This window comes from Sus scrofa, chromosome 1, assembly GCF_054392235.1.
Source record: "Sus scrofa isolate SSC_HxYL_T2T_F1_AM1 chromosome 1, Sscrofa_HxYL_maternal_Yorkshire_Landrace_v2.0, whole genome shotgun sequence".
Taxonomy (NCBI): Eukaryota; Metazoa; Chordata; class Mammalia; order Artiodactyla; family Suidae; genus Sus; species Sus scrofa.
This window is the reverse complement of record NC_139383.1, coordinates 67,878,072-67,899,636: the sequence shown is the minus strand read 5'-3', so window position 1 is coordinate 67,899,636 and position 21,565 is coordinate 67,878,072. Positions and strand designations below refer to the sequence as shown.

Genomic DNA, 21,565 nt, shown 5'->3' with positions numbered 1-21,565 from the left:
AAACATTGTGTACTGGATTTTGGCTTTTATTCAATCATTGGCTCTATTCCAGGCACCATTCTAGGAACTGATTATAATCAATTTTTTAAAAACCTTTAGAGAAAGCATAGAAGACTTATTTTGATTACAGAACTGAATTAAATGTGACAGTGCCACAGCAATTACAGCTAGAGATAGTGGGAGATGTATTTGATAGGGAGGGAAGGTAAAGAGAAACTAGACGGGACTCTGCAATGATTAAGGTAGGGGAACAATAAAAGGAAGTAAACATATACTGTTTAAAATTCCCATAAGTAATAAAATCTGGAGTAGGAGAAAGAGGGGAATGTAGAATTTGGTGGATTAAATACTAATCATGCCTAGGAGAGAGTCTATAGCTACTGTCTTGATCAAGTTGATTATCAAGAACAAGAAACATAAGTATGTTACTTAGAGGTATAATTAGAGGTTTTCCAAGTTCCTCCAAAGGACTGCTGAGTTGTTCATTGATTTTTGGATTGAATTTGTAAAATCGTCTAAGACTAATGACATGGTTTTCAATATGAATTGTATATCCATGAATAAGATACATATTTATACTGATTCAGATATTTTTGTGTTCTTTCATAGAGTTTTTCAGTCTTTTCCATAAAGATCTTGTGCCTGCGGGCCCTCTGGGAGTCACCACTGTGCTAAGAGCTAAAAAAAAAAACCTATTTTATCCTATCATTCCCCACTGGTTGTAGGATCTCCTGACCAGCTAGCTGGCCAGGGCAGGGTAACATGTTCAACTTAGAGTGATTGCCATTTCAGGGAAAATGAGAATAACTGTTCAATTTCTGTTTTGTATATTGCATGATATTTACTTGAGTTTCATTAAAATTAGAGCCATGGTCTACACTTTGCCCTCAGAATCTGATCTTCCCAAAAGAGAGCCAGGGTCCAGGTCTGAATTTATTTTCATTTATCATCTAGTCTCTCTAGACACAAAAACTGGGGAAGAAAGTCCTGATTAAAATAAATTATCCTAAGGGAAGAGAAGGAGTCAGGATCTAGGGGAGAAAAAGAGGAGAGGTAGGGCTGGATTCCAGCCCTTAGGGTGTGGTGGTCTCCACAGCTCCAGAAGAAAGGCTGAGCATTAGACCTGGAATATTTCCCCAAAGCACAGCCCCCCTCACTTTTCCTCAGTGGTTTCTCCAACCCTGTTCTATTCTAAGAACACTATACCAAAAACCTCAACAAAAGATAAAAGCCCAAATTGGATCAAATGGCTAATCAACATAAGAAAAGATTTTCAACCTCTTTAATAACTTGAGATCTTTCCTAAGGGTTTTAGGGGATTTTTTTCTCCCCTAAGGGTTTTTAACAAGTGAGGAAGGTAGTCAGAATCATTTTTAAGTGAGGGCACATAAATTCAAAACAAAATTGTAATTCAGCAGATATTCTTGAGTAGATGTCAAGATGTAAATGCATACTTGAGGATTTTTTTAAATACCAGAAAAGAAGTTATTAAACACACACACACACACACACACGTGCACTGCTATTTCAGCCCTTGAAAAATGGCACAATATAACACAATATAAAGACTCAAACCGTATTTCATTAACAAAACCCAGGTGTCACCAACCCAGCATCTTCTCTGAGCATATGCTGCTCAGTGCTCTGGAGCTTCCTGACCCAGCTAGGCCTATTCCAGCCCTAAGTATTTGGCAGCCCTATACTTTCCAGAAAGTAGCATCCTTTCCCTCAAGCTTGAGCCTTACCTGCATTGTCTAATGGCAATCTCTATTTAAGAATTTGTTTTGCAGGCATTTTCCACTCTAAAACTGATGTTTTAAATAAATCAAAAAAACTGACTTTGAAAGTAGCTCAAAAACCAAACTTTGAAGTTAGTCTGGCTAGAGATTGGTCTAAGGGCTCTGGGTTGTGCCTGCCCATCTCGGTAAACTGAATGGCAAGTTAAATGCTAAGGTCACCCTGACATTAAGACCTTGAAACCCAGAAGCTCTACATTCCACACCAAACATTCTTTTCAGATCAGGTGGTAAAGTGGATTAAGGTCACTGGTGTAGTGCTGGTTCAGTCCCTGGCCCTGGAAATTCCACATGCACATAGGCAAAAAGAAAAAAAAAAAAAAAAGATAATAGAATTCTTTCAGACCAGCTAGCCTTTTGTAGTACTTAGAGATGGACAGGATGACTATTACTATGTAATTTAACTATTTTTAAGTATTTTAAGTATTTGAATATACTGAATAGTTTAGAATGTATCCCTCTGTATTTTTGTTCAGTGATATGAGGTGGGGAGAGCACATCACTATATACTTATAAAGTAAGTAAAATAATTAATATTATGGACCTATTTGTCCTATTATTATAAAGCATCTTTGGTCTCTGACCACTGAATAGACCTTAAGAAATATTTTTTTCCAGATATTGCAACATTAGAATTAAGAGCATGAAGAATAGTACAAGACATGAGAAAAAAAGTAAGCAGATAAGTGAATAAAAGTGAGAAGTGAGAGTAGGTGAAGAGACGTCCAAGAGGGTTTCAAAAGATAGAATCAGAGAGTTAAAAAGAATAAATAATTTAGAGAGAATCCAATACTTTTGGCTTGAGCAAACACTTTTTGTGTACAGCAATACCACAGGTAAAAATCTGCTCAGAAACATAATTTGGGGTGATGTGTAAAGGAAATACATTATTTAGTTTTGAGTAATTTTGAAATGGTTGTGGCCCAGGTAAGCAGAAATATCTTGTAGATAGTTAGATATGCATCTATAATTCAGGAAAAATTGGGTTTAGATAATTTTTTTTTTCAGTTTGAGGTAGATTTTACAAACCATAAATTCAATCATTGTAAATGTATAGTTCAATGATTTTTAGTAAATTTTGCAATTGTGCAATCATTGTGACATTCCACTTTTATAACACTCCCACCTCTAGTCCCCCACACAGATATTGATATGTATGCAGGCTGTATAGTTTTAGAAATTTCACATAAATTGAGTCACCTAAGATGTATATTTTTGTGTCTGGCTCCTTTCCTTTAGCATAATTATTTTATTGTTCATCCAGTTTGTTTCATGTGTCAAGGAGGAAGAAATTTTCCTCTGCCCTTCTAGGTTATTCTGACTGCAGTAAGAATTAAATTGAGGAGTTCTCATTATGGCTCAACAGGTTAAGGACCCAACTTTGTATCCATGAGGATGCAGATTCAATCCCTGGTCTTGCTCATCGAGTTAAGGATTTGGCATTGTCACAAGCTGCAGGTTGCAGATACAGCTCAGATTTGGCCTAGTTGTGACAGTGGCATAGGCCTACAGCTGCAGCTCTGATTTGACCCCCAGCCCAAGAATTTCCATATGCAGGTGAAGCCGTAAAAACAAAAAAGAAAAGAAAAGAATTAAATTGGTATGTGGCAGATTAACGGGAGAAAATCACACAAAAGTTGACTAGAGTGGGTACATGGGAGAGACCCAGGGAAATTGAATAACTTGCTAAAATGACTGAAGTCTTCACTTCAAATACCATCTTCAGCTAAAGACAAAAGAACATGTTGGGGACAGTGTTTTGGGGCTTTAAAGGGAAGGCAATCCATATGGAGATGGAAAAGCAAATGTTTGGTAAATAAACATTTGCTGGGCCAGGCAGAGACAGTGGGACACAGAGAGGAATTGACAGACCTTGCTAGGTTTTTCTCTGTCTACTACACCCAGTTCATATCAATAGTTATCCATGGAAATAGCTCCTTTCTTGGAACAGTCCCTCTCTCTATAGTCTTTTAGGGAGTTAGGAGGAAAGCCAAAGTTTCTTCCTAAGTCTTTTGGGCTTTGAACATGTTCAACTTGAAATAATCCACATGCCAAAAAGAGATATTTTGAGACAGCAAATTCTGTTCCTCTGAACAGGTATTCATGCCTTTTCATTGCTGAGTAGTATTTCATGCCATAGATATATTGATTTTGTTTATTCATTCCATGTTGATAGACATTGACTGGTTATTATAAACACTTGTAAAAGGTCTTTCTGTGAACCTACATCTTCATTTCTCTTAAATATGTAGGAGTAGAGTTGCAGGGTTGTATAATAGGTATCTGTTTGACATTTTAAGAAACTTCCAAATTGCTTCATTAAGTGATTGTATCATTTTACATTCCTACCTATAAAATATGAGGATAGAGATATACATTGGATTGTTATCAGTACATTAGCAGTAGTATAAATATGGATGTGATCACCCAGCATACTGGTCATAACACTAGCCTTTTGTAATGTTGAGAACAAAAGGGAATGTAGCAAAGTAAAAGCTGTTTTTTAAAGCTTCTGCCTGAAAGTAACATATACCAATTCCACTCACAGTTCTTTGGTCAATCTCGTCCCATGCATAAGCCTGACTTTAATGACAGGGAAAAGTACAATCCTCCTCCCGCGAGGGGAGAGGAAACAGATATTGGTGAAGCTGAAGTATATTTTACCACATTTGGAGAGATGATAAATAGCCAGAAATGGACAAAGACAAAACACTGTGGAGTGGGGTTTGTACCCCCAAAGGGTTCCCCCCTAACCCTACCACACTGTAGCCTTGTGGTGAAAGTGGCAGCCCTATTAATCTCTAGGTCACCTTTGGGGTCCTTCTTCCCATGCCTTGAAGAATAGCACAAACTCACAGCTGAATGGTTCTATGGTCTGGTCCTTCAGGGTCTAAGAAACCCAATAGTCTTTTTCTGCACAGTTTTTTCTGTTTCCTTTACTCCCAGCTGTCAGTCTTTCTGTCACTATAGCCTCCTCTCTATTCCTGCCTTTTGTTGAGATGGTTGCTAAAATCCTTAGTTCTCACCCATACTAATCTCCATATCCAATCTATCATACCCTTAGTGTTCTCTTCTGAACAGCTTTCTCATTTTTGATAATATGGGTAGGTTGAGAACTTGCAAACCTTTAAGGATCTAATTCCTTTTTGCTTACCCAGTTCATCTTTAGTTTATTTCCTTCTTCTCATGTTTTACAATTAGCAGTCAAGAGGAACCAAGCTACTCCTTCAACACTTTCCTTAGAAATCTCCTTTGTTAAATATTTCACTTCATCACTTGCAAGTTCTACCTTCCACAAAAGACTTAAAAAAAAGAAAAAAAAAAAAAGAACACAATTCAGCCAAGTTCTTTGCCACTTTATAATAAGGATTGCCTTTCCTCCAGTTTCCAATGACATGTTCTTCATTTCTGTCTATTTCATCAGAATGGCCTTTATTGTCCATATTTCTACCAACATTCTGTTCATGGTTACTTAGGTATTCTCTAAGAAAATGAAGCTTTTCTCTACAGATCTCCTCTTTTCTTTGTGAGATCTCACCAGAATCAACATTAAAAAATCTGTTCACGGCAATTCAGGCTATTTCTAGCATGCACCTCAAAATTCCACTTATTACCTACCTAGGTTTCTACTTATTACCCAGTTCCAAAGCCATGTCCACATTTTTACAGCAGCACTCCCACTTCTAGGTGCTAATTTATTAGTCCATTCAGGCTGCTAGAACAGAGTCAATGGGTGGCTCATAAACAACAGAAATTTATTTCCCAGTTCTGGAGGCTGCAACTCCAAGATTATGGTCAGGTTCTGTGAGAGCCCTCCTTTAGGTTATAAACTGCCAACTTCTCATTGCATCCTTGCTTGGCAAAAAAGAAAAAGAGAGAAATCTCTGGGGTTTCTTTTATAAAAGCATCAATTCCATTCATAAGGGCTCCTCCTTCATAACTGAGTCATCTTCCAAAAGTCCCATCACCTAATACCATCACATTGCGGGTTTGGATTTCAACATATGAATCTGAAAGTTGGGGGAGGTAACACAAACATTCAGTCCATAACATCCTGAATTGTTTTCCCCATCTGTAGCAATAGAGAAATTTCTATATCTCATGAGATCCTATAATGATCAGTATGGAAAATATCATTAAAATTCTCTATGCTAGAGGACTGAAAGTATGTTTTTCTAATATAGAATAGAAGCAGTTTTATTATATCTTAGTAAAACTTGCAGATTTCTGTGGGATTGCTTAAACTTCAAAATATACCAGAATATAGCCCTAATATATTGGTGATACCACAGTACATGATTCCTGATTCATATAGTGTTAGATTTGATTGGGCATTAAATAAGCTGAGGACCATTTCTGATAGAAAAAATTTGTCTTCCATTTATTTCTCCTCCAATATCCAGAGGTTGTCAGTTTGTAACACTCTGTTTGAGATAAAGACTGAACTAGATGATTATCCCAAAGATCTGGAGTTAGAAAGACAAGGAGTCATGATTTGAATGTTCAAAGCATTAAAAGCCCAGTAATTACTGCATAAAAGAAACATCATTTTAAAACTCATCACTGGCTCAGTGAAATACACTTAAGAATCGTTTTCTACACTACTCATGTTTGAACTTGCCTGTGTAGGGGAGCAAAATTTGCCACCCCAAAATGCATCTCTTTGGCACAAGTATTAATTTAGGCTGACTTTTTTTTTTTTTTTTTTTTTTTTTTTTTTTTGTCTTTTTGCCTTTTCTTGAGCTGCTCCCTTTGCATATAGAGGTTCCCAGGCCAGGGGTCAAATCGGACCTGTAGCCGCCGGCCTACACCACAGCCACAGCAACATGAGATCCGAGCCACGTCTGCAACCTACACCACAGCTCATGGCAACGCCGGATCCTTAACCCACTGAGCAAGGCCAGGGATTGAACCTGAAACCTCATGGTTCCTCGTCTGATTCGTTAACCACTGCGCCATGACAGGAACTCCCCTAGGCTGACTATTTTTAAGAAAAAGAAGACTCAGAAAGTCTTCCTTTTTAGGGGTTCCTGTAGTGGCTGAGTGAAAATGAATCTGACTAAGATCCATGAGCATGCAGGTTCCATCCCAGACCTCACTCAGTGGGTTAAGGATCCGGCATTGCCATGAGCTGTGGTGTAGGTTGCAGATGCGGCTCGGATCTCGCTTTGCTGTGGCTGTGGCTTAGGCTGGCAGCTACAACTCTGATCTGACCCCTAGCCTGGGAACCTCCATAAGCCATGGGTGCGGCCCTAAAAAGACAAAAGAAAGAAGGAAAGGAAGGAAGGAAGGAAGGAAGAAAGAAAATAATAAAGTAAAATAAAATACATTACAAATGTCTTCAGCCTCTCCAAGACAATTAGTTTAAAAAGGAAAAAAAAGTTTTCCTTTTTATCTCTGCCTTAGCTGCCTAAAGAATTCAGATAAAGGGTCTGTTCCAGGAATAGAGCCATGCCAGAGATATCTGCAGAGAATGTGGGCTAGGTGTGGTCAGAGAAACTCAAAGATCAGAGTCTGCTCTGTATCCCATTGTCTCTGCCTGGCGCAGCAAACACTGGTTTACCAAACATTTACTTTTGCATTTCCTTGCCAATTGCCACTCCTTCCTTTGTCATCTGAAATGACTACCTTCTCAACTTTCTCTTTTGTTTTTAACTGAAGATGGTTTCTAAGGTGAGGGTTTCAACCATTTGGGTGAGTTACTCCCTGTTCCTGGGTCTCTCCCATGTAAACACGTTTTTTTGTTTTGTTTTGTTTTGTTTTTCGTTTTTGTCTGTTTGCCTTTTGTGGGGCCGCTCCCGCAGCATGTGGAGATTCCCAGACTAGGGGTCTAATCAGAGCCACAGCCACCAGCCTACACCACAATCACAGCAACGTGAGATCCGAGCCACGTCTGCAACCTACACCACAGCTCATGGCAACGCCGGATCCTTAACCCACTGAGCAAGGCCAGGGATCGAACCCGAAACCTCATGGTTCCTAGTGGGATTCGTTAACAATGGGAACCCCCATGTATACATGTTTTTAAACTTTTGTTAAATTTTCTCCTGTTAGCCTGTCTCGTGTCAACATAAGACCATCCGGAAAAAGCTAGAAGGGTACAGGAAAATCTCCTCCTCCCTGACACCTGCATCATATGTGGACTTTCTTTGACATTGCTTCTCACCTATACAGATAGAGTTAGTCACTGATGCTAGTGAAAAGGAGATATTTTTTTTTCGAAAACTGTGAGGTGCCATTTTGAATATCACCGCATTTAGAAATGGAAAACATTGAAGTCAAATGCCTGAATATGATGAACAGACCACCCACCTTCCATCTTTGACGAAGGAGTCAGAAGTCATTTGCAACCAAGTACCATGCTAGGCAATTTCAAAATAAGAAAATTAGTATATATTTCATATCAAACCATCTAAATATAGAGTCAAATACACTCTATGTATAGGAGATTTCCGGCAGTTGTTAGCCAGAGACTTGGGGAGAGATGTCCATTTTAGTCAGTCTTATCCTGTGACAATGTATGTAACAAGATGGGAAAAGATACAGCTGAATCCCACTTTCCTGCTGATTTACTGCCACTCACAAAGCTGACAGGACATTGCACTCAAGGCATCAATATTAATCATTCCACGGCTGTTCTCAATTTACCTCTTGAGTGTCCCAAAATGTTAATAGCATATACTGGTCCAGAATGCAAAAAGGAAAGTTTGGAGTAAAGATTTAAATATTTATTAGGAAAGATAAGATATTGATGATATTATAAGTTACAAACCAAAGTGAAAATGGCCTTATATATAAAAAATGGACTTGTAAGACAATTATATTTTTAAATGTCATAAACTACATATAGAACTACAGTGATTAAATAGCATTCTTATATGTATCAGATGCTGCTTATAAGAATTTGTATGAGTATTTACATGAGACTGAGGAAATTCTTTGACAGTTAGTTGTTACAAGAATAATTCTGCAAACAAGTGGAAGTTTATTATTGCACAGGTTAAGAAAACACAGCTTGATTTGTGGACTTAGACCTTCCCTATGTACAAACAGTAAAGAAGAAAAATGAAAAATTCCTTTTCCTTTTTTTAGAAAATGAAATAGTTTCCTATTATCTCCATTTGTTCGCCTACCTAAATTTTCTTTTAGCAATGGTGGATAAGTGTTAAAAGAATAATTTTACCCCAAATTACCCACATGAAGACTGGAAAAGAAAATTCAACACAGACCACTCTCTCTCTAGTCTACAGAAAGTTTATTGGCCCCCAAATTAATTTTGGATACAAAAATTGATTATCTTCCAAAGCGGCTTTAAAAAGTCTGAGGGAAAGTAAAATTTTGGATGGTAGATAATTCACTTAATCTGCTTCTGAGCTTTTTTATTTTCCCACATTCACAAAATAAAAATAATATTATCTTTTTCATAAGAGCTGCTGTAGGATTAAATATGATAACATATATTTTTTGATTTTTTAAAATGTTTATGGAAATCACGGCACCTAAATGTTATTATTATTTTTAAAACTTATTTATTTATTTATTGCTTTTTAGGGCTGCACTCATGACATATGGAAGTTCCCAGGCTAGGGGTCGAATGAGAGCTACAGCTGCTGGCCTATGCCACAGCCACAGCAACGCTGGATCCAAGCCATGTCTGAGTCCTACACCGCAGCTCAAGGCAATGCAGGATCCCCAATCCACTGAGCGAGGCCAGGTATCAAACCTGCATCCTCATGAAAAATAGTTGGATTCATTTCCGCTGCACAACAACAGAAACACCTGCACCTAAATATTATTAACTATAAGACCAGGATTGTGTTAAGATACACTGAAAAATAAATTACATCATATAAATATGACAATATATATTTAAAAAATCTGTACAAATAATGCTCACCTTGTCTGGAATAAAAAGTATGGAGTTAGAAAGAAGAATAATTCCTAACAAGAATGTGTATGGTGATGGCCTAGTTTCTCTGCTTGTTGGCTACCTAGTTGGCTGACTGAGGGGATAAATGCTACAACTTCACTCTCCTCACTCCTTTGACCTCCTACTGGGCTCCCATTGCCTGACTAGAAGTCAATGGAGAAGATGGTCCATGGATGTCTCCATATTAGATCAGTCCTGGATTAAAAGAGAAAGATAAAGAGTGAATTTAGAAGGACAAATGGAAGATACTTGATACATTATATTTTTCATTGATGTTTCTTAAACACCGTGAAGATGGGATACAGCTCAGGAAAACTTTTTTAAAACTCTTTATCCTCTCTCCTATCAACCTCTCACACAACAACTCCTACCATGCTACTGTCTCCCAAACTACCAGAAAAAAAAGACTCTGGAAATTATGCCTGCCTAACCCCATTCAGACTTTCCCTCTTCTGCCTCACAACAGCCCAGGAGTCCAGCAATGGCAAAAATCTCCCCAGAAGAGATGGACTTGTGTACCTTTCCCCTCTTCCTCATGAATGAATGGAGGATGAGAACCATGTTTTATTCACTTGTGTTCTTGAAAATAAACCTCATATACAGCAAGTACCTACTAAGTATTTCTGGAGTTACAGTGAATAGCTTTCCATGTGCTTAAAAAGAGATGGAAGAATATACTTCTTTTTTAAAGCTTAGGGTAAAAGAGTTGGTTTAGGCTAGGAAAAAGATATTTGCTGAAACCTCAAATTCTGTTGCTATTCATAAATAAGAAAATTTGTTCAAATTTATTTTATTAAGTAATTTACAATACAATTAATTCTAAGAATTAAAACATGAAGCCCTCTAGAGAAGAAAAACAATACAGCAGTGTCTGGGGTAATTGGGGAATGTAATTGTGAATTTGCACAATAGACAAATAAAACTCCTGAAGAAATTCATCCTGCTAAATGTAGTTATTAGCAAAGCACATATTAATCTTCTTGTGCCAGATAAAACTCCATACTTAAACCTCTACCTAGTTGATTACTTAGCTGACAGAGTTGTAATTACGGTTGCAAATTTTTAAAGAAATGTCAAGATATTGAAGTGGCCCGGTCTAGAAGTGTAAAAGTTATTTGTTTAAGTTAAGCCATTTTACTAGGTAATGCCCTTTACAGAGAAAAAGAGTGACAATGAGAACAGTACATCTTACAACTAAATTTCTGGACTCTTTTCAAATATCCCCTCAACCTAAATCTGAACTTCCAAAGGGAAGGGCATCTAATAGCACCTAACACTAGGTTCTCTAAGGAATTGGGGCTCCCTAATAATTTAGCCCCATTTTAACACAGCAATATATATTTCAGGGTTCAATGACACTATTTTTAATTCTCCAGATTAAGTCTGACCTTTGCGCCCTGTTCTTTTTGGTCACTCTTACACCACCACCATCCACAGAAGAATAGGATCAACTGTGTTAATTACTGCCTGTAAGAAGACATGAAGATTATTATTTCCTATGTCTTCAATGTCTATTTTTATACAAATGTATATTGTTCAGAGTAATAAAACAGGCTTGTTTTATAAGTACACTGATGACCACAATAAGGTGTATTGAATCATATATCTGAATCTGGCTACATGGAAAATTTGTACAAGCATAAGGACACATACAACATCACACACACAAAAAGGAGAGATCCTATAAGTAAAATGTTTTAGGTAGTCAAACTGTTCACAGATCGTGAGAAAAATGATCCCTTTCTCATAAATAGGCCTGAGGATGTGCATGATTCAGTAATTATTCAGACACAGGATTAAGGTGATAAGGTTGCAAGTCCCGAAAAGGGTTCCTCCAGGTGTATGACCAGTCATTTATAACGCAGGGTAGCTGCTGGCTACCAGGGAACATGTTAGTCACAGTTCTAGCTTTAGACAACGCTGGCTTATTATAAATGCCTGAGTGAGAAAGAGAATTTCCACTTGGACTAACCATGAAAATCTCCAAAATTTAACCTTAGGCTGTCCCAAGCAATTATGGATATATATGGCTATGGATTTATTCATTTTTAAAAAAAACAAAAGTACAAAAAAACATCATCCTCAAAATTAGTTATTTGACACTAGTGAAGGTTAAACCACGAGAGAGGAGTTGATAAAAAATAATCAGAATCACTAAAAAAAAAAAAAATCACAATAAAAGTGAAAAAGTCCATCCCAAATCATATATTTTTATATGTCTCTAAAGAATGATGATGGTGCGTGGGGAAACATAATTGAAACATAATTTTGAAATACAATTGAAAACTTGGGCCCAATTCCACATTTTCTTGTATTTTTCCCCACTAAAGATTTTTGGTTGAGTTCTGTTTCCTTTGCTACTTTCTCCCGCCTGAAGTCATAATCTTCCAATTGTAACATAAAAAATCTTTTTTGTAAAAACCAATTGTGATACCTTAAACATAGGACTACTCTTTGAGATTTGAAAAAGCAGCAGGAAATGACAGTCAAAAGTTTATTTTTAAAAAATCCCGCAAAGAACTAAGCAAGAGAAATTCAGAGAATATAATGTAGAAGCAGAAATGACCTTCCAGAGAATGTCTAATTTTCCCAAAAAGATTTCATGGGTTCTGTTAGGCCACTTTCACAAAATATAATCAGCCAGGACTCATCTTGGAAATAATGACAAAGCTTCAGAATGCAGAGAATTTAAGGCCCAGGAACTGTTTAAAACTCACAGGTCTAAAGAAGGGCACTGTTCCAAATAGAAATTTCTCAGAACTAATTTCTTAAAAATGACTGAGTAAATATTAGTAAGTCAAGCTATAAGGTAAATATTAAGGAATTAGACTACCAACAATAGAAATGTTATAAGCTTTCATGAAGATATAGGCTGCCTCTATTCAATGTTTTTTTAACAGTTATAGAATTGGCAAACCAGGAAACAAAAAACTGACCCATATTGAACTATGCAATAATTTTGAAATGAAGAAACATTTAAACTATGTTGCTTGCATGACACAATGAAATCATTTTTAAAAGTCCCAAATTAAAACTATGTGATATCTACTGCTCAAACATGATACAATCCAAGTTATTCAAGAGAACAAGATCATTCGAACACACACACACACAAAATATATATATAGATAGATAGATAGATTGTTGTGGAATTAAAATTAAAATATACATGAAAGTACTTTATAAATCTGAAACATCATTATTCACATGAAATGAATTGTAATAATCATTTTTAGGGGGTTGACACAAGTCATCACACAGCAGCTTCTGAGGTATTTCATACAATCACCTTATTTTGACTCTTTCAATCCAAATGTGTTATATTCTCTTTTGCTGATTGGCTCAGGAAATTTTCTTTTTTACTTTTAATACACTGTCTTGGTAATATTTTAAGGATGTTACACTAGAGGGGGGAAGATCTACTTTTTTTAAATTAAAGTATAGTTGATTTATAGTGTTGTGCCAATTTCTGCTATACAGCATGGTGACCCAGTTGTACACACACACACACACACACACACACATATATACACACACACATTCTTTTTCTCATACTATCTTCCATCATGTTCTAACCCAAGAGATTGGACATAGCTCCCTGTGCTATACAGTAGGACCTCATTGCTTATCCATTCTAAATATAACAGTTTGTATCTACCAACCCCAAATTCTCCATTCCTCCCACCCCCTCCCCCCTCCCCTTTGGCAACCATAAGTCTTTTCTCTATGTCTGTGAGTCTTTTTCTGTTTTGTACATAGGTTCATCTGTGCCATATTTTAGATTCCACATATAAGTGATATATAGTATTTGTCTTTCTCTTTCTGAGTTACTTCACTTAGTATGAGAATCTCTAGTTCTTATCTAACTCATCTAAAGGCTTACAACTCTCTTAGTTTAGATTTCCCTGAAAATAGAATCTGAGATGAGTGCCTGTATACAGGTGAATTTACTATAAAGAAAAAGTAAGACAGGGAAGGAATGATATAGGCATCAGGGGCTCCGTTACACCAGCATTTCTGGGAACATAGATGCCTGCTTAAAGAGCACTAGGCTGGAACTTTAATGACTTGAGCCTCCACTGCTGTGCAACAGTTAAGGCTATGTAGGATTAGGTTCCTATTCCTGTGTAATAAATTACCACAAACAGAAACTTAAAATAACACCTGTGTGTTAGGCCACAGTTTCTGAAGGTCAGAAGTCCAGGCATAACTTGATTCTTTGCTCAGGGTCTCAATGGACTGAAATCAAGGGGGTGACTGGGGCTGTGGACTCATGGTCCTCTTCCAAGCTTACTGGTCACTATCAGTATGCACTTCCTTGTAGTTGTAGGACTGAAGTCCCTACTTTCCTGACAGCTGTCAGGTCAAGACTGTTCTTGGGTATAAGAACCTGCCCATGTCTCCTTTCACATGGACCCTCACTAGGCAGGCAGCTCACCAGATGTATGTTTGCTTTCTTCTAAACCAGTAAGAGCACATCTTTCTGACTTTTCTGCCACCAGTGGCAAAAACTCTTTTTCTTTTATGGCTGCACCTGTAGCATATGGAAGTTCCCAGGCCAGGGATCAAATCAGAGCTTCAGCTAAGGCCTACACCACAGCCATGGCAACACAGGATCCCAGCCCCATCTGTGACATACACTGCAGCTTGTGGCAACGCAGGATCCGTAACCCACTGAGTGAGACCAGGGATGAAGCCTGCATCCTCACGGAGACGTCATCAGGTCCTTAACCCATTAAGCCACAACTGGAACCCTAAAGACTGTTTTTAAAAGGTTGATTTGATGAAGTCAGACAATATCCATGTCTCAAGATCAACTGATCAGGACTTTAACTATATCTGCAAAAATCCCTTCACAGCAGCATCTAGATTAGCAGTTGATTGAGCAATTGAGAAAAGGTATGAACGCGAGGGGCCAAGCCCTTGGGGAGCATGTTAGAATTTTGCCCACCTCAGACTGAACTCACAGGTTAGCTGAGGGGATATGATGTAGGATACCAAAATCATCTGCTGTGGCAATTTTTTAAAGTGAGTTTGTTTTTTGCTTAACAGTTTAAGTAGAGAAGCCAAAATCTAGCTAGCAAGGTGGGTCTCAATTAAGAAGCATCTCCTTAAGTCTGGTTTAGGGAATTAATTGATCAGACTTTTCTGATACTTGAATAAAGAACTAAGTAGGGTAGATGTCAACACCCATCATAACCTAGGTTTTCAATTATTTTCTTTGATATTTTCTACATGGGTGCTTAAATGACTATACCTGTTAAGTAAGAACAATGTCATAAAACTGATTGCTCTGAAGAACTGTGCAACTAGTAAAGAAGGTAAAGTGGGAGATTTTTGAAGATTTACTTCTCCTTTATCCTGTATTGTGAGCATTATTTGAATGAATTACAATGGACTCAATTTTTTCATCCATAATTGTTACATTTTATCTAGCTTATTAAATCTAACATTTAAATTAAAAAACCCAGTTACTATAAATTAAATATCTGCCAATTTTATGGCTATGAGCACATGCTAATCTTCTTGCTGGAAGATGAGTGGTGCAGATTGCAAGAAACCAAGCTATATTTAGAAGCACATTACTAGAGCTGGATATTTAAATTTGAGCTCTGCTAGATTTTGTATGAAGTTCTTTTCCATTTTGTAAAAAGTATGTTCAACAGTTCCTCTGATTGCATAATTTAACTCACGAGAAGCCTAAGTGGCATTCCCTAATTCTATGCAGACAATAGCAATGTTGTGTTTGTAGTTTCTGACACAAAATTGCAGCCCTCCGATTTTTCTGAATTCATTTCCAGCTGCACGTGGCATCTCTGGGAATCTCTCCTGTGGCTTCCTGAGCAGCTCACTGACTTAGTGAGGAACAAGAGAGAAGCAAAGGGAAATACCAAACGCAGAGGGCTGTCTTTACTCTCTCTGCACCCTGATCATTCTCCTGCTTCCTGGCTTGAAAGAGGGAGTGTCATGCATATGTGTGAACACTTAGTATATGCCAAGCTCTATGCTGAGACCTTGATTCATATGTTTTTCCTCATTTAATCTTCATAAGAACTTTAGGATATAGGCACTAGTGATAACCTCATTTTCCAGATGAGGTTACAGAAGAGCTTATGTGACTTGCATATGGCTAACAACACAATTGCACAGCTAATAATAAGCTAATAGGGCTTCAAACCCAAGCAGCCTAATTCCACAGCTGGTGTTCTGAACCTCTATGCTATACCATTAAGAAGATGGTGAATATGGAGTTTGCTTGTGATGCAGCAGGTTAGGTATCCAGCATTGTCAACGCAGCAGCACAGGCCCCAGCTGTGTGGGGTCAGTTCCTGGCCAGGGAACTTCCACATGCTGCAGGCACAGCCAAAAAAAAAAAAAAAGAAAGAAAGAAAAAAAGAAAAGAAAAAGGAAAAAGAAGGTGTTTAACAGATTAATTTTCTAAAATTGCTGCTCAAGTTCCAAAGAAATTAGTAAATTTTTCTTCAGGTCCTAAAAGCCAAGATGACTGGAGGATACAGATTCACAAAGTATTATAAAATGCCACACATAAATTTGCCACCAAATGCACTTTAATATGATGCATTTGAAGATCCCGAGGCTTCTTTTTCTCTTATACAACATGCCATTTACTGAGCCATAGGCAAAACTTTTATTATCAAATGTTGATTTCCCAAATGGAACAATGAGTATAGAATTATTTTTACCTTAAAATAAAATAATGTGACTACCAGAGTAACTGTCTCAAGATCAGAATTTATATTCTACCCATTTTTTCCCTTAAATGTCAGTTACTTTTGAAAAATAAGACAAAAGTTGTCTCATATCTCATGTATTCATACCTGAGAAGTTCTCAGACCTCTGGGTCCTTCTTTCCCAAGCTCACTAGCCAGGTCCCATTGCCTTCACAGAGGCAGGATTCATGATGACTTTTAAGGGTACGAAGGCAAAATGATAGAAAACTACTGATGTGTGCATTTACTATCATTTGTCAGAGAAATTTTCGTCTTGAAAGTTGGTTCTTATTTGGAAGGAACAAAGTATCCAGAATTAAAAGACTACCAAATGGTGATTCAGAGTCCAAATGTCTTGATTCACATACTCTAAAAGCAGAATGATAAGCAAAGTCTTAAAATTCCCCATATGGATTCTGTAGGCTAAATGAGGTTCACAACTGAACCACCAAATGCATCAGGGATAAATTTCACCAAAAGAATTGCTTCCAAATTTAGTGTTAGAAACTTCCAATTCACATGTTATACAATTTTGCATAACATCGCGGAACCAACATTTGAGCTCCTGAATCTCTTTTTTCTTTAAAGGATCCTGATATCCTGGGACCGTAAGGGATAGTCCCATAGCTGGGAAGGATCACGCATATTCTAATGTGTCATTTGGTTCAACCCTCACTGAGTTCTCAGAGCTTCTCACAAAGTTCAAAATCATTCACCTCCTTTCTCCTTTTGCAATGGATAAGTTTTACTCAGTATAGATAAATTTGGGGGCTTAGTGTTAATATACAATCATAATGTAGGAATAGAACTTTTCATTTCTCCCCCAGACTGAGTAAAACATATACACATTCAAAACAAAAAATATGGGATCAGTGAATTAAATATAATATTTAAGATACTTGCAAATTAAATGCTTAGCATGAGTGATCTGCATCATACCAGAAAACCATAAATGCACATAATTTGTGCAATTTTATTTTATTGGTTCTAAGAGAAACAGTGAGTGTAAGAAAATGATCTTTTTGTTCTTTTTCTTTTTTTTTTGTTCCCACAGCATGTGGAAGTTCCCAAACCAGAGATCAAACCAGTGCCACAGCAGCAAACTGAGCCACAGCAGTGGTAATGCCAGATCCTTAACCCGCTGAGCCACCAAGGAACTCTGACAATGATCTTTTAAGAAATTATAATCTACAAATAAATCATTAATACCATAATTCCATGAGAGTTATATATAAGAAAATTTCTCTTAAATTGCAGAAAAAGTTGTTTTGTTGAATTTTTTATTCTATTTATTCTTTAGAGTAGCAATTCAAAGTGCAAAGTCTAAAATATTATAATCTCAGGTATTACAGTGAAATGACAAACCATATATCAAATTTTAAATCATAGAAGGATGCCTGATATACTACAATTTGTTGCATTTTGGATAGAGCAAAAGTCTTTTTCTGTAAAAGATAACTTATAGGCAGTTTTCTCATTTGGTTTAGTGTTTATACATTAAGTATAATTCTGATATCTTTATTATTTGATGCCATATTAATCCTTATTTGAGTATTTTTCTGGAGACCCCTGAATCATGAAGGAGTCATACTTCTGATTCAAGCTCCCATCTAGAAACCAAGGAAACAGCCCAGCAAGCAAGTCCAATTGGAATATGAAAGAAAAAATAAATATATACATAAAATAAATATATGTAATATATATTTGTATAAGATATATAACATCGTTATATAAAAAGATAAAAGGCAAATTGAACAAATATTATATTTTCCTCACTGGACAGATAATCCAGGGAAGTGGGAGATGCAGTATTTGTGACCCTGGCTTTAAATGACAGGCCTAAGTTTAAAACAGGCAGGATGAAAGAAAGTGCTTAGCTATAGGGTCTGGCAAGTACAGGCCCCATTTCTGCCACACCCCAGTTTTGTGACCTTGAGCAAGTTAATTAACTTGAAAAACCTCATGTGAAAAATGGAGAATAAAAACAGATTCTACACAAAAGATTGTATTTATCCAAAGCAGGGTTTTCAAAACTTGCCTAGTGATAAAAATCACCCGGAACATAGTAAAAACATAGATTTCAAAACCCTTCTTCTGGAGAACAGGATTCAGAAGGTCTGAGTCAGGGCTCTCAAATCAATATTTTTTAGCTAAGTACCTCATATGATCAGTATCATCAGGCAAATTTGGGAAATATTGCTATATTGTACAGTTCATATCCCATTCAGTTAATGTTAGTGCTTTTCTGTTTATCAAAACTGATGTTCTAGAGACCCACAGGGAGGAAGCTGGGCACACTTCCTGGTCACAAGTCAGTTTTCTCTTCCCAGTCACATCCCTGAACTACAGTTCCCAGGTCTCTTTGCTTCTCAGTGACCTAAGGCAGAAACAATTTGTCTCTTTTTTTTCTTCATCTCCTTCCATCCAGTCTGATGGCTGTGTATACTCTTGAAAGGTAATCTTGAAACCATAAGTTAAAGATGTCAAACCCAAGTGGATAAAGAAGATGTGGTACATATACACAATGGAATATTACTCAGTCATTAAAGGAAAGAAATAACGGCATTTGCAGCAACATGGATGGACCTAGAAATTATCATGCTAAGTGAAGTCAGTCAGACAATGAGACATCAACATCAAATGCTATCACTTACATTTGGAATCTAAACAAAGGACACAATGATCTTCTTTGCAGAACAGATACTGACTCACAGACTTTGAAAAATTTACGGTTTCCAAATGAGACAGGTTGGGGGGTTGGAGGATGCACTGAGGGTTTAAGATGGAAATGCTATGAAATTTGGTTGTGATGATTGTTGTACAACTATAAATCTATAAATGTAATAAAATTCATTGAGTAATTTTTTTTTTTTGTCTTTTTGCCGTTTTTGGGGCTGCTCCCGCAGCATATGGAGGTTCCCAGGCTAGGGGTCCAATCGGCGCTGTAGCTGCCAGCCTATCCCAGAGCCACAGCAACGCTGGATCCGAGCCTGGTCTGCAACCTACACCATAGCTCACGGCAACGCCGGATCGTTAACCCACTGAGCAAGGGCAGGGATCGAACCTGCAACCTCATGGTTCCTCGTCGGATTCGTTAACCACTGCGCCACGACGGGAACTCCTCATTGAGTAATTTTTTAAAAAAGAAGAAAAGAAAGGATTAGCCAGCAGCAGGGAAAGAAAATTTACTTGCGGAAAAGTAAAAGTAAACAAATTGGTAAAAAGAGTTCCTACTACCATGTTACTGCAAATGTGAGTCATGTTATTCATCAAATAAGGAAGTTTTAAAATGCACGTGGGGAGTAATTTTTGAAGTTTTATAAATATTTACATATTTCAAAAAAAAAAAAAGTCAAACCCACAGTTTACAAATTACATGGGTTTGTAAACGGTTTTGAAGCATGAGGTCCCCTACAAGCCCACCCTGGACTGCAACATGAAGAGGAATAAAGCTTTACTGTGTCAAGCTGCTGACTTTTGGAGCTGCTATACAACCAGCATCACATATCTAACACACCCACAGTACATCATCTAGGATTACTGAAACTACCCTTACCTCCTTCATTCAGGTTTCCAGTCTCGAAAATCCAGCTTGCATACCACTGCCTGTCACTAATCTTAAAACCGCATTTTCCTCACCTCACTTACCTGTACAAACCTACATTAATGACTTCTTTGATTTACCTCCTCAGGTCAAAATTCCTCACTTTTGTTTTAAAGACCCTGAGTATCCCATCCTAACTATCTAAACTTTATTTCTAGAGGATGGGAAAAAATTAAATGCCTAAGAAAAATATAGAGAACTAGGGAGATATAAAGAGCATTCTTTCTTTGTTTCACTTGGTGCCAGAACCATGCAACATAACATACCATTTTTCTGTTATCTTGCATAAGATAGCTCTATTTCTTCCCCTGGACAATACCATTAAACGTGAGGTCCATGCCTCACACTTCCTTTTTATCCAGTATAGTCTCTGGCACCACGCTAAACACAGTAGGAATTTGATAAAACCTTCCTCCTGGATTGTTGAGCCAGGTTCCTAAGATTTTACACCTCATTTCTTAGTTGAAACTATGTATTTCTGAAACATAGTACCTTACTCAAAGTGCTGGGATAATGTGAGAAACTGGGAGAAAGTATTCTAGTGAATGGCAGGCAGTGGAGTCAAAGCTGGGTGGTTTCTTTGACTGCAGATGCATACTGAGCTGGTCTGCCGTACAAAACACATTTTAGTTCCAAGTATTCTGATAAGCAGTTATTTGTTCCCAGTTACTTAGAAGTTTTGGTACCAATATAGCAATTACCCAAACCCTTAGAATTTTTAAAAATGGATTTTAGAGGGGAAAAGAACCTTAAAAATGATCTAATTCATCACCTTCATTTTCACAGATGGGAAAATGGCATGGTAGAAAAAAGGTCTGACAAAAAGCCATGTATCCATGTTCTGTTCTCAATCCCACATATGTGGTTTGAGCAAGACATTCAGTTTCCCCCAGCCTCAGTTCCTCATCTAAAAATTAGGGGAACAGGATGATATTTAAAGCCACTTCTAGGGTGTGTGGTAGCTCAGTAGATTAAGGATCAGCATTGTCACTGCTGTGGCACGGGTTTGATCACTGGTCCCAGAACTTCCACATGCCATGGGAGTGTCCAAAAAATAAAAAACAAAAATAAAACCCTTTCTAGTTCTGGGATTCTATCCCAGATTCTATTAGATATGCTTAATTTGTTTATTAAGCAATTTTTTAAGAAAAGAAAAATGTTAATTTATAAATTCATATAAATAATAAGATTTCTCTATTTACACAATAGATTTGGAAAATGTCTTAATACAAAGATTTGAAAAACTCATACAACATGCTGGGTTAATAAATATACTAGGATATTCTACTTAGCAAAAATATGGCAAAACTAAGTTAATGAACCCTTAGTTTAAATCAATAAAAATGAATTACAACCAAAACTGAAATTATGGACTGTTCTTTTAGAATTTGCAGTAATAGATTTTTGCCTGTACTGCTATATTTAAATCTATTTTTGAGCATATAATGAGTGAGCTTTCCCTAGTACCTAGGTTATGACATGGACATAAATTAGGTCCATAAAG

General features: G+C 37.1%; 1 long non-coding RNA gene across 2 annotated transcripts in view; it reads right to left on the bottom strand.

The window, feature by feature from the left end:
• The window catches only part of LOC110260404 (uncharacterized), a 249,758-nt gene that overhangs the window by 159,298 nt on the left and 68,895 nt on the right, over positions 1–21,565 (bottom strand). Inside the window, exon 7 of one of the 2 annotated variants that reach the window (XR_014806469.1) lies at positions 9,039–9,921. The exons of the other annotated variant lie outside the window; for it this stretch is intronic. This is a non-coding gene — a long non-coding RNA (uncharacterized LOC110260404). Of the gene's footprint in view, positions 1–9,038; positions 9,922–21,565 lie in introns of those variants that run through there. 2 annotated transcript variants of the gene reach the window in all.